The sequence below is a fragment of the Anabrus simplex genome, chromosome X (assembly GCF_040414725.1).
Source record: "Anabrus simplex isolate iqAnaSimp1 chromosome X, ASM4041472v1, whole genome shotgun sequence".
NCBI classification, from domain to species: Eukaryota; Metazoa; Arthropoda; class Insecta; order Orthoptera; family Tettigoniidae; genus Anabrus; species Anabrus simplex.
In genome coordinates, this window is record NC_090279.1 from 168497744 (window position 1) to 168511306 (window position 13563).

Genomic DNA, 13563 nt, shown 5'->3' on the forward strand with positions numbered 1-13563 from the left:
GATATTGATATGGATGAAATACATGAAGAGTATAGGGTTATAGAGACAATTCTAAAGAGCCCTGATATGCTAGATATCAATAGTTAGGAATGCTACATCAAGGTCTTTAGTAATTTTCAAGCATCTATTCACAAACCTCAAAGAGGTGACTTAAAAAATCTTCTAAGTCTTGTGCAGCATCCAGCTCCATGACTAAATGGTTAGTGTGCTGGCCTTTGGTCACAGGGGTCCCGGGTTCGCTTCCCATCACGGTCAGGAATTTTAACGATCATTGGTTAATTTCGCTGGCACAGGGGCTCGGTGTATGTGTCGTCTTCATCATCATTTCACCCTCATCACAACGTGCAGGTTGCCTCCGGGCATCAAATAAATAAAGACCTGCACCTGGCAAGCTGAAGTCCTTGGACACCTCCCGGCACTAAAAGCCATGCACCATTTCATTTCATCTCGTGCAGCAATGCGCACATCGAAACATATTTATTTTTGAGAGGATGGTTGCCCAATTGTACTTCCTCTTAAAACTATAACCACCACCATCCTCTTTCATTTTTGACATAACTAAGTCATGGCTGGGGGTCATCTTGAAATTAGTGATATACAAAATTAGTAACGCGACGACAATGGCCGAGAGACATATACGATGTATTTATGATAATTTCATTTTCCCAAAGGGAAATGTGACACCAATGATTTATTTTTTTTCATCATGACCTCAGTCTGGATAAATGAAAAATAAATCATGGACACCCTCAAAGTAGAACACCGGAACTCAGAAGACAGTGAGCTCATTAACAAAGATTTTCTGGGCTGCAAAAGAACTCTTGGAGGTGTGTTTTGTAAATGGTAAGAAGGAAATAACTGAACTTTGTGAACAATTTGGTTTTGAATATAGTTATTAGATTATTTTCCCAATGTACCTTTCAATCTCAATATTTTTGAAACTGTGAATTTTTGTTTTGTTTTCGAAAATACTGCCAAACAAATATAAATACAGTAATGCGGACATAGATCTTCATGGTGCTAATGAATTCAGTCTGTTATCCCCATTTTTAGTGATTTAGAAATAGCAACCTTAAATACAATGCTACAGAAGTATCAGGGGAATTGCACTGTCAAGAGAAACTTTTGATAGCAATGGAAGCACAAACTGACAGAACATCACTTAAAACAGTATACATCATTAGTCCTGCTCCTTGTGATTGAAATGTGCAGTTTTGAAAACATGTGTATACATACATTAGATTCAAGTAAATACATTACCTTGCAATAAGAAACAACAATTGACCATAACTCATCATTCACCTACAGTTCACCTGTATTAACAAACATATCCTATCCTGCAAGACGAACTCCATTACCTGTAGTTATAGAAAGTCTTTATATCACTATATTTGTTAACTGTCAACACAGTTCACTCTTACATCTACTTATTTAAAAACATGATCAATCACATTTTTTTAATGCAATAGGATAATCAAAATTTACAGAGAAAATGCTCAATTCAGCTGTGACAGTGTTGTTACTGTTACTATAACTGTGAATCAATTGTAATGTTTATTCCACATTAGGAGAAATGCTGTATACATTCCACCAAAATTCATAAAGTAGTAAAATCAAATTTCCAGCATAAAAATTCTGAATATTGCAATGAAATGCAATTAAAAATTAATGTTTAGCCATTAGAGGTCACCTGATTCATATTCTAGAAAGTAGCAATAATGATTCCCGGATAGTAATCAGTGGAAATAAAGGTAGGCAGTAACTTGTAAGGAGAAAAATAAAGTAATATACTTATATGAAGTTGTGTGAATGTACTTGATGGTAGTTGATGTAAAGCACTGGACCAAAGATCCAAAGTGTAATAAATACACCACAGAACTGCTGTTTTCAACTCTCTCAATGGTTTGGATGCAACCTGCTGGATAATACTATTTGTCAGATGTCATGCAGTAACTGAATGCAAGCATTTTCTTTATGTAAAATACATACATCAAGGGTCTCAAACATACAGTTTTAGGCCTTATTACCTTCCAGACCTTCTCCAATAATGAAGTCAGAACAAAACCAAATAGGAACTAGCCTATGAACATTATACAGGTTATGACTTCCATACTGGATACAGCAAAGCTTGGATGAAGTAAACCTAATAAATAGTACCGGTATTAGAGGATTTTGAATTATTATCCAGTATCAAAATGAGATATTGGCTTTACCGAAAATCTTAGTTTTCTGTATAATATAAATAATTGCAACTTCATATTTTTACATTAAAAACACTTTTAACAGGTCAGTAACTCTATAATTAACCATACATACAGGATACTGTCTAAAACTTGTCACAGTTGTAATACAATACAGAAGATACAGTAATCCAGACCATCTTGTCCATGCAAGAATGCACCAATATCAATGATCTGAGACCAACTGAGAATTACAAAGAGTTCAGTAATAAAATAGGCTGTTGGTTAAAAGAGCCACAAGGGTCAATGGCTGTATGAATGAGCAGAACTTTTATAATTTGTAGCCCTAAATCCAAATATTATTATCTACTTAAAAATGATCCACTGAATTAATATGAAGTGTAATTGCCGTTTAAATTAACAACATACACTCTCTGCTCTATTGTTATACCACACCATAATGCTATGATGCGTCATTAAATGTTGATATTTTGCCCTCTTCTGTGGATAGCAGTTTTGAAGCTTATTCTAAATTAGATGCTAGAAAGTAGCAATAAGTCATTTGGAAACTAGTGTCTGAAATTTCTTCAAATGCTCTTCAGACCTTGCATCATGTTATCAAGTTTTAAGCCTAGATCGTCAGATTTTTCTCCATTCAATCTTCTAGTGGAATGTGTGACGCAGTTGTAATAGATATTGCGAACAAAACAGGTCTCAAAGTCTCGTATGAAAAGATGAAGTACATGGAGTACCGACATCAGGGAGAGAAAAGCATGGAAGTGAAGTGCGGAAAGATTATGAGAGTAGAAAAGTTTAAGTATTTGGGAGAACTGATCCAACCCAATGGACTAGATAAGGAGACAAACAAGGAAAGAGCTAGAAAATTGGAACTGGCCTACAGACTGACACAGAACAGGTACAATAAACGGGCAATATCCTACAAAGCCAAAATTGAACACTACAACGTTGTTGTAAAACCAGAGGGGCTGTATGGTTCAGAACGCCTTAAATAAAAAAGGGGAACTGAAAGAAATTGAGAAGAAGGAAAGGAAAATTCTTGGACCTCGGAAAATGACGGATGGAACATGGAGGAAAAGGAGAAATGAGGATCTCTACAAGTATTCTGAAAAGATCACGGATACAATGCGAAAACAAAGACTGAAATTTTACGGACATCTCGTCAGAATGAATGACAATTGCTTGACTAAAAGAATATTTAAATATATAATTGGATTGAGGAGGACAACAAAATGGGTGGAGGAGGTTAAGGACGCAGAAGAAATTAAAATAACACCAGAATTGATCCTCAACAGAAAGAAGTTCAGAACTCGAGTAGATGACCACAAATTCCATGAAGAGCAGCGGAAGAACAGGCCCAAATTTGTAATATCTGAGGAGCAGAGAAAAATAAGGAGTGAACGAATGAAGAAGTTCTGGGAAGAGAAAAGAAGAAGACCGGCCAGAAAGCATTAAGTTTCACACGGTCCACAGTTGGCCAAATTCGGAAGCAAGAAGTAGTTTACAGTGGGGAGGACCGCATACAGCAATGTCTGAGGTACTACAAAATGCAATCACAAATTATTGTGCAAAGATGTTTCAGCACAGACTTTTACAAAGCTCTGCCTTAGAGAAAGGCTATCAAAAGCATGATATGATCAACTGTTAGATGTTTTAAAATAAGATTGTGTTTATAGAGATGAGGCAACCCTCAAGCTTAGTGGTACAGTTGACCAACACGTAAGGATGGGGCAGAGAAATGACGGACTAAACAGAGCATACTTGAAACTTCTCAAAAAATAAATATATTGTTTGTTCGGTGAAAGTGCATGATAATACTCTACCTATGTCGCACTGTAACTGTCTGGACTGATCACGGTGAGAAGATAGCTTGGCCACCGTGTCTCCTCATCTAATGCCGTTAGACTTCTCTGTAGGGTTTTGTACAACACAGGAGTTCTTTCACATAAAGGTCCAGACATCAGATATCTTTAACTGGCATCAAACCCAGGTGTGACATGACCTGTAGTATGACCTTAGGAAACTAACCTTAACAAGCTAAGCTAGTATTATGCTAACTTCTCAGTGATTATATTTATCACATGGCATTTTCCAAAGGCAATGGCAGTAAATTATTTAAGAAAGGAAATATGTCTGTTCTAGGGGTCCGACTCCTTGGCTGAATGGTCAGCATTGAGGCCTTCAGTTCAGAGGGTCCGGGTTTGATTCCCGACCGGATCAGGGATTTTAATCGCCTTTGATTAATTCTTCTGTCTTGGGGACTGGGAGTTTGTGTTTGTCTCAACACTCCCCTCTTTATATCAACACAACACACTACACAACCAACCACCACAGAAACACGCAACAGTGATTACGTCCCTCCACATAGAGTTAGCATAAGGAAGGGCATCTTGCTGTAAAACTGGGCCAAGTCCATTTGTGCGACCCCACAAATGTGGGAAGAGTGGTAGAAAAAGAAGAAGATAGGACTCTACAACAGTGATACTCTTCAGTGTTGAAGTCTACTACACAATGACACTAACAGTCCACAGAATTTGAACAAGTTTCACTTCTTTTATACTGGTAAATGAACTATCTTGCTAGAGTGTATTCTATGTTGTCATCTGCCATTACAGAAGTGGTGAAATTCAGTTTAACTTCGTTCAGTAAAATAATTATTCCTTTAAGTGGAATAATATATATTTTCCACCATTCAATACTTAAAAAGATAAATAAATATATTAGAACATATTTCAGTCTATTTAGCCTTCTTCAGCTATTAATTATAATATGCTTATTTAATAAATTAACATGTTCTAATCTATACATTTGTATCTTTTTAAGTAATAAATGGTGCAAAATATATCATGTTCCATTTAAAGGAAACATTATTATATTATTTGTCAACAGGGAACCAACATGGTATTCATTGATTGTAGTTAACTTTGTTCAGCGACAAATTTTACCTTCCGCTGTTCCAGTTTTCCTGCAAATTACATTATTTATTATGTTACACCATTTCCAGAGGGATAAAAAGTAAAAGAAGGTGATTATTATAATGAACAACAGTTCATTAGAATTGCAGCCAGAGTATAGAGAAGAAAATTATCATAATCATAATTTTCAAGCGTTTCACACAACTAGTTTCAACCTATGTTTCAAGAATTAAAGATCCTTTTATGATCAAATGTTCACCGAATTACATGCAGTTCTTTTTACTGATGTCAATACTACCAACTGCAAACAATACTTGATTCAATTTCGAGGTTTCTGTTTTAATAAGCTGATCTTATCCTGTTTGGACCCTTCTGTATGCCGATGGTGTAATGTTGTCTGCAAGATCACATGAACAATTGCAAAAAAAAGGGGGCCTCAGGGGCTCTAAACTTTGGAGCGTGGGTTGGCGACCACGGGGCCCTTAGCTGAGTCCTGGCATTGCTTCCACTTACTTGTACCAGGCTCCTCACTTTCATCTATCCTATCCGACCTCCCTTGGTCAACTCTTGTTCTTTTCCGACCCCGACGCTATTAGGTTTGCGAGGGCTAGGGAGTCTTTCATTTTCACGCCTTTCGTGGGCCTTGTCTTCCTTTGGCCGATATCTTCATTTTTCGAAGTGTCGGACCCCTTCCTTTTTTCCTTCTGATTAGTGTTATATAGAGGATGGTTGCCTAGTTGTACTTCCTCTTAAAACAATAATCACCACCTGAACAATTGCAGGACTTAACTTAAGTCATGGAAGAACCACTTCGATAACTACAGATTGAGATTAAACTTTGATAAAACAAAGTAAAGTATAAAGCCTGTGGATGTAATGACATTGCAACAATCGGCATTGATGGAAGAGAACTGACGAGAAACAAATCCTGAAGGTGACCTGCTGTATGAGGGTCAGGAGAGGACAAATGTAGCATGGATGAAGTGGTGAGATATGACAGGTATACTGTGCAACAGAAGGGTGCTGACACGTTTGAAATTTAAAATATATTGGTCAGTTGTCTCTCCAGTTGCAATATGTGGAGTTGAATGCCAGCCAACAAAGCAGCATAATATAGAAATTCTACAAACAATAGAAATAAGAACACGCTGTTCATCAATTAGACTGACTAAACTCAACAAGATCATGTACGAGAACATGCGGAAATAAGAGCACGCTGTTCATCAATTAGACTGACTAAACTCAACAAGATCATGTACGAGAACATGCGGAACTCTCTTGGTATGCTATCAATATCTGCAAAATTCTGCCTCAGAGGGTTTGGCCACATAAAAAGGCAAGATCCCTCAATGGTGGAAAGTATATTCACAGACATGGTAATGGCAGGGCACCACCCCAGAGGATGACCAGAGATGGATGGATCGAGAGGACACAGACATGCAGAATTCTGATCTCATGAGGATGATGCTTTCGACCAACTGTTATGGTGAAGATGGACTAAACAGACTCCAGTGCAACGCAGGAATAATGCAAGGAAGAAGAAGATCCTGTCTGTGTGGTATAAAATATTTTTAAAAAATTAATAATACTTTAATGAATTTCCACTAGAGAATATGAACAAGACTGACATTCACAAACATTGAAACAATACTGAAAATGACCAAATGTATCCCAAGTAAATAAAAACATAATGTTCACAAGATAATGTTTATAGTGAAATAAGATTAGTTCTTTGAAATAGCTATTCACCAGGATCAAATAACTAATAAACCATTACAAGATACTTTTAATGTGAGGAAGATTAACATGTAATACATCATATTCAATCAAATATTACTTAACATCTACAAAATATTTCAAGAATTACAAAAATGTACACAAATATTTTAATTGCAAGTAAATATTACAAATGATTTTTTCCACATCAGTCTCAAAGACATTGGTGTTGCAGATATTGCTGCTTCACATATAGGAAATTCATATCACTTCCATATTAGGATTCATCATGGCTTGGAATATGAATCAATGGCACTTGTTTCAGTCTTACTAGATGTTAAGCATACCTCAGACCAATTGTTGCTAGAATTGGGAGTAAAACTAAAAACCTTTGGGTGAAGCATTGCATATTCTAACCCTGATATCAAATCAGATAAACTTTAAACATAAAACAGATTTAAAATCTGACAAATTGTTAAGAGCAACATTTTCAACCAAAGTCAATAGTATATAATATGATAATATGACAACGAATCTTTAAATTTATCCTGGTCCTTCACTGCTCTTTGCAGTAACTGACACATATTTAATCAAAACAAACTTCTTTTCTTTGTTTCTTCAGTTCTTAAACACACACACCGATTTTAAATATCTTCCTATAGTTTAAGATTCAGAATTATAAGATAATGGACTCGTACCCTTTCCAAATCATACCGAAGGTTTGAAAGACAAGGACAGTATGTCTGCCCTCGTAAAGAACCAGAGGAAGAGAAATAGAAACTGGGAAACCAGCTTAGGGACTCTCAAACCTAGGTTTCATATGGTATCAGATCAATCCTTAAAATGTTTGCCATCAAGGCACTAGCTCCAACAGTTTCAAAACAATTTGTATAATTCAAGAGATCATAACTCAGAATGCATGTAACTACACTGCCTTCAAAAAAAAAGTAGCTACAATAAAGGGAAAATATTTTAGACCTGTGCTCTGAACAAGAACACAGTTTAACAACATTTTCTATCTCCTTTTGGGTTAAGCAACTTTTAAACAAAATTTCATGTAATCATATTTTGCTCATAGGACTATTCCTCTTGAGTTTTCTAACGGGCGTCTAATGAGTTTGCATTTCCTTTACCGTAACTTTCTTTTTTATCAGCAATGTCAGAAGTTTAACATATTTCAGTTCATCACATAATTCACACACTCAATGATAAATCATCCCTCCATTCTAGTTGGAATCTCCAACCACATACTCATTTTACATTTGTTGGAGACCCCTGATGTATTAAGACACTGGTTTAATACACAACACATTTTCTCAGTTTAGCTTTCCTTTCTCCATTTGGAAACCACAATTCTTGAAATATCCTCCTTATATACGGTACTGATTTTCTTGAACTATTTTCTGAAACAGAGTTTTTCCTTCTTAACAGTATGTAACTACACAAATGATTCACAAATCTCTGTTGAAGTACAACCATGATTTCTTTCCTTATTTCAAAATTAACAAACAATTATAAAATACAACACAGAAGTACAGTTATCTGTACATACAAAAACAATTTCATATCAGTAACTATCTACATTTGTAGTTAAATGTGCATTAATTTAACAAACAATAAAAGGACATCCATTAACCCTGCAGTGGTCGCACACAATTCTTTGTCGTAAAAGGTCGTGTGGTGTCTGAGATACACCATTTCGTTTCTGAGGCAGTTACGTTATCCTAAGTTTTGAATACGGATTTACATTAATTTTGTGACATTTTGAAAAGATGAATATAAATTACTGAATCTAATTTACTGATGTAAATGCAACTAATGATGGACCCATCTTATTGCTAGCCCAACTGTCCTTCGTACTGTGGTTATCTTTCCCTGCAGCACATAAGTACAATATGACAAGGGCTTTTATTTCACATACTGGTATGTTGGCAGATCAAACATACCTTTCTCTGCTGTAGTTTGTTTGAACCTCTTCAGTTTTCCTGTTTGAGCACTGTACTGTAGTAGATAGCATTGTGTCATGAGTGTTAGCAAGCTCTGCAACATCATTTGCACCAGGTAAATGCGTGAAGATATTTTGTCGCCAGTTTTTAACATTTCTTGAAGGATCAGCTTTACACTACTTAGAAACGCCACTTCGCCCTTGGAAATAATCACCATCATTTTCTCCTGTATCATCACTACTGTCTGCATCTTGTTCTCTGTCTGTATTTTCACTTCTCATTTTTAGAACATCACTATACAATTCATTTTCTTCGTCATCTTCCTCACGCTAACTTTACATAATCCTTCTGTCGTCAAAGCGATCAAGGTTATATCTCCTCTCCACTCATTTTCAGCCCTAAAAATATGCAAAATTTACATTTTAGCAAGAAACCGTGATATCCGAGACATTCTGAAGAATGATATTAAGATAATACTTCAAAATGGGAACTTAATTTGTAGCGGTAAAGTTTGCGTGGTGTCTATTAGACGCCGCTGACACGTGTGTAACAATAGCTCACCACCACACAAGTTTGACCAACATTGGCACACTGATGCATTCTTGTGTTGGTTATGAATAGTTACTTGAAAGGTACATGGCTTTTCCTGTCAGTGGCCTTGGTAGTTTTCTTGCAATGACAGAAATAAACTAGTGTGATTCTCTCAGATGCTGCCCGACCACTCCAGGGTTAAAAAATAGAAAACACCTAGATCAAAGAAAGGTAGATCTTCCCATGAATTTGGAAAATAATGCAATTATTGTTTTGTTTCATGAGAAAGAACTTGGGAGGAAACTTATACTGTAAAACAGTTCAGTTAAACTCCAAAACTCTTGATTTTAAATCATATTTTTCATGTAGGAAGGCTATAAGTGTGTTACAACATTTACAAACAGGAGCTTTAAAACTGAATTTGAATATACTTTGGATGAGGTAGTTATCCCAAAAGATGGCAAGTGCAAATACTTAGGTGAGAGATTTGAAAGTAATTTGCACTGGAAGGGTCATGTTGATGACATTGTTGGGAAAGCATACAGATCATTACATGTCATAATGAGGCTACTTAAGGATGCAACAAAGAATTAAAAGAAAAAAGTTACTTAAGTATGGTTCGTCCATTATTGGAATATGCAGTGTTTGGGATCCTCACCAAGAATACCTAATAAAAGAAATAGATAGTGTGCAGAGGAAAGCAGTAAGATTTGTAACAGGATTTCAGGAGAAACAGTAGTGTATCAGAAATGTTAGAGGAACTTGGGTGGGAAACTTTAAGTAAGAGAAGGGAGAAAACTAGACTTATAGGATTATATAGAGCCTATACAGGAGAAGCAGCATGGGGAGAAATCCGTGAGAGGCTTCAGTTGGAAAATAATTATATCGGCAGAACTGACCACAAGTATAAAATTAGAAGTAATTTTAGCAGAAGCGACTGGGGTAAATTTTCATTCATTGGGAAGGGCGTGAAGGAGTGGAACAGTTTACCAGGGGTAGTGTTTGATCCTTTTCCAAAATCTGTACAGATATTCAATAAGAGAATAAACAGCAACAGGGAAAATAAATGAAATGTTAGAGGGCATTCGACCAGTGCAGGCTATTGTAAATAAAAAATGTGTGTGAAAAAATTAATTCCTTCCCCTGGTCCATGGAGTTTGGACAGCCAACGTAGGGGACTGCCTGTAAGGATGAAGTACAGTGGGGACTTCGAGGGCCCTGGGACCGCTACGGTAGCTGTGAAGGCCCTTCAGGAACTCTGAAAAGTGGTGGTAAAAGGGGCTCTGGTTAAGATGCAGCAGGTTGTTATGCTACTTAGATTCCAAAATGGGTAAAAAAAAAAAGTAAATAAATGCAATGTAAATTTTAATCTTATACCAGTTGCATAGTATTATTTGAAGTAATTCCATATACTGTATATGAGTTGACTATGTTTGTAGTATAGGAGATATTACAAGTAGAATTTTGTAAACAATATAAATTTATTAAAGATGTCTGTTTGTTTAATGGACAAAATTGTTAGCGTAAATTGTACATTATTGTATTCTAGAAAAATTTCTTCTTCTCTTGTTAATTTAAAATTTAGTGCTTGACAATAATGTATTTTAGTGTACTATTTGCCACCGAGGTAGACACCTCATTTGCAAATAAAGAGATTTTGATTTGATTTGAAGAAAACATTTTTCCTTCACTGTATGATGAGTGATACAGTCCACAAAAAACAAATTCACAAGATGAGTAAAAGTGTAATTCAGGTCAAAATATTCTACAGCAGTCCCATCTAATGATTCATAATAATAATAATAATAATAATAATAATAATAATAATAATAATAATAATAATAACAATAATAATAATGTTATTTGCTTACGTCCCACTAACTACTTTTACGGTTTTTGGAGCCGGAATTTAGTCCCGCAGGAGTTCTTTTACGTGCCAGTAAATCTACCAACACGAGGCCGACGTATTTGAGCACCTTCAAATACCACCGGACTGAGCCAGGATCGAACCTGCCAAGTTGGGGTTAGAAGGCCAGCACCTCAACCATCTGAGTCACTCAGCCTGGTGAAATGATTCCTTGAATTTAGTATAAATATCATACAAAGGAAGTAGTCAAGGATGTGCCGAACATCCTCTACATTTGTAATTTTGCCTACAGTCCAAAATCAACAAACTAAGTGATGCCAATATCAATAAACAGGGTTAATTTATAGTGGCACCACAACAATATTACATAAACGTCCCAGATATATTTCAATGGAAACACATCTGTTCAAATTTCTTAGAACCAAATAAATGTTATCTATATCTGTCATTCTTCACTAGTATAATTCAAAGAGTACTCTTTCTAAAATCAGATTTTAAAACTAATTTTGAACAGTATTCTTTCTCAAATTAAATTTTAATACAAAGTCCTTAAGCAGGTTGTGTTTCTTAGAATCAAGTATTATCTTCATATGCCACTATTTACTTGCATAAGCTGAACAGTATTTTGTTTCTGAAATCAGGTTTTTAAGACTGAAGGGTACATCATAGGCAAATCTTTCAAATTACTGGAATAATAGACCCCTCTAATGCAAAGCATCACAACATGGCCTAAAAGTAATCTTGCTGCCGTATTGAACTTCCAGTAACTGTGTACGATTCTTTATCATATTTTATCTGGCTGGCACATATGAAGTGTAAGAACATTGCAAAATTTGTTATTTTGGAATCCTTTTCAATTTGGTTATAGAAATGAGAAATTTCCTTCAAACTTAGTATGTATACCAACTTGATACTTCCCTATTTTCTTCCCAGTAACTGGAGGCAGGTGGGTTATTTCATATATTTCATATGATATATTTTCACATCTCAAAACCTGTTTCAGATTCATCAATTCACTTGCCTTTTCAGTATGATTGTTAAACACGGACAGTGAAGGCTAAAGAATAAAACAACATCACTACTTTTGAGAATGTGGTGATACCATGGACAACCAGGGGAAAGAATGATTCCATCATCCAGTAAGTGAGGGTAGAAAACCACCTCTATAATCTTGTGAAACAGAAATATTGCAATTCTTTGGCCACATTATGAGAAGGAAAGATGACAACCTGGAAAAATTAACTGCCTAAGGTCACGAGGATGAGCCTCAAAAAGATGGGTGGACAGATTCAAGACATTATTGGGTTCCTATTGGAAAATTACTGCTCAGAAAGCTGAAGGAATGATACCAATTCATCAATGCTTCATGATATTTATACACAAGTTAAACAACCAGAGAGAGGGAAACCTTTTTTCTTGAACACCATTTCCCTTTTAATACAAAATGGCAGTATCAAAATTCTCCCATGAACACAAATCATAACTTCAAATTAATGTTCATGTGAAAATGCAAATTCGCTGTATTCACTTCTAGACAGTAACTGCCTTTCTGTGTGCATCTTTTCAACAGCAAAGAAGATTTTCTTTTAAATTGGATACTCGGAATTTTAAATAAAACTTCCGTTCCAATCAAAAAGAAGAAGACATATAATACCAAAAAATTCTCAATCTCAATAGCTGTGTAAAATCTCAGTAATTTTCAGTCAAAAATCCTCTACAATTCAAAATTCGGATTTCCTCCAGAACAATTAACATCTCTGAATTAAGTCTCAATAATTTTCAGAGATTCATAGTTATATTCAGGGATGGTGGACTTTATGCATTTCAACTTTTAAACATTTGTTCATGACTGCACTGAGTACATCTCTTTGGCATGTAGGCTGCTACATGTACTTGACACAATCAAATAAGCTAAAAATCTATTTCAAGTAATAATTATAATTTTTCACACATCTGGATTTTGGTGTTATATGAAATAAGCATTTTAATGCATTTTCGCTGACATTTTTTGAATTTTTGAGGGCATACGTGCATGCAAAATTTTGCAGCCTTTGTTTTATATGTTGAGAGTAAATCTTTGAACCCTGTTTCATAATCATTTTGGGAAAAAAGCAATAAGTTATGCTTTTAGAAGAAATATTCTTTAAGGAAAGAAGTAATTTAATATTACAGTAACGTCAACTAAATATCCCCCATCATGCTACACCACTCATGTAAAATAACAGCATAAAAAAGGAAATTTTAATCATACCTTCATGGACTCCTCTGTATTCTCATATCAAGCTCATTTTGATATGCAAAGAATCTACATCAGAGGTTTTCTGAATTATAAGCATAAACTTGAACATTTGGTATGTAATTAGAAATGTTAAGTCGAGGTGAAAATTAAG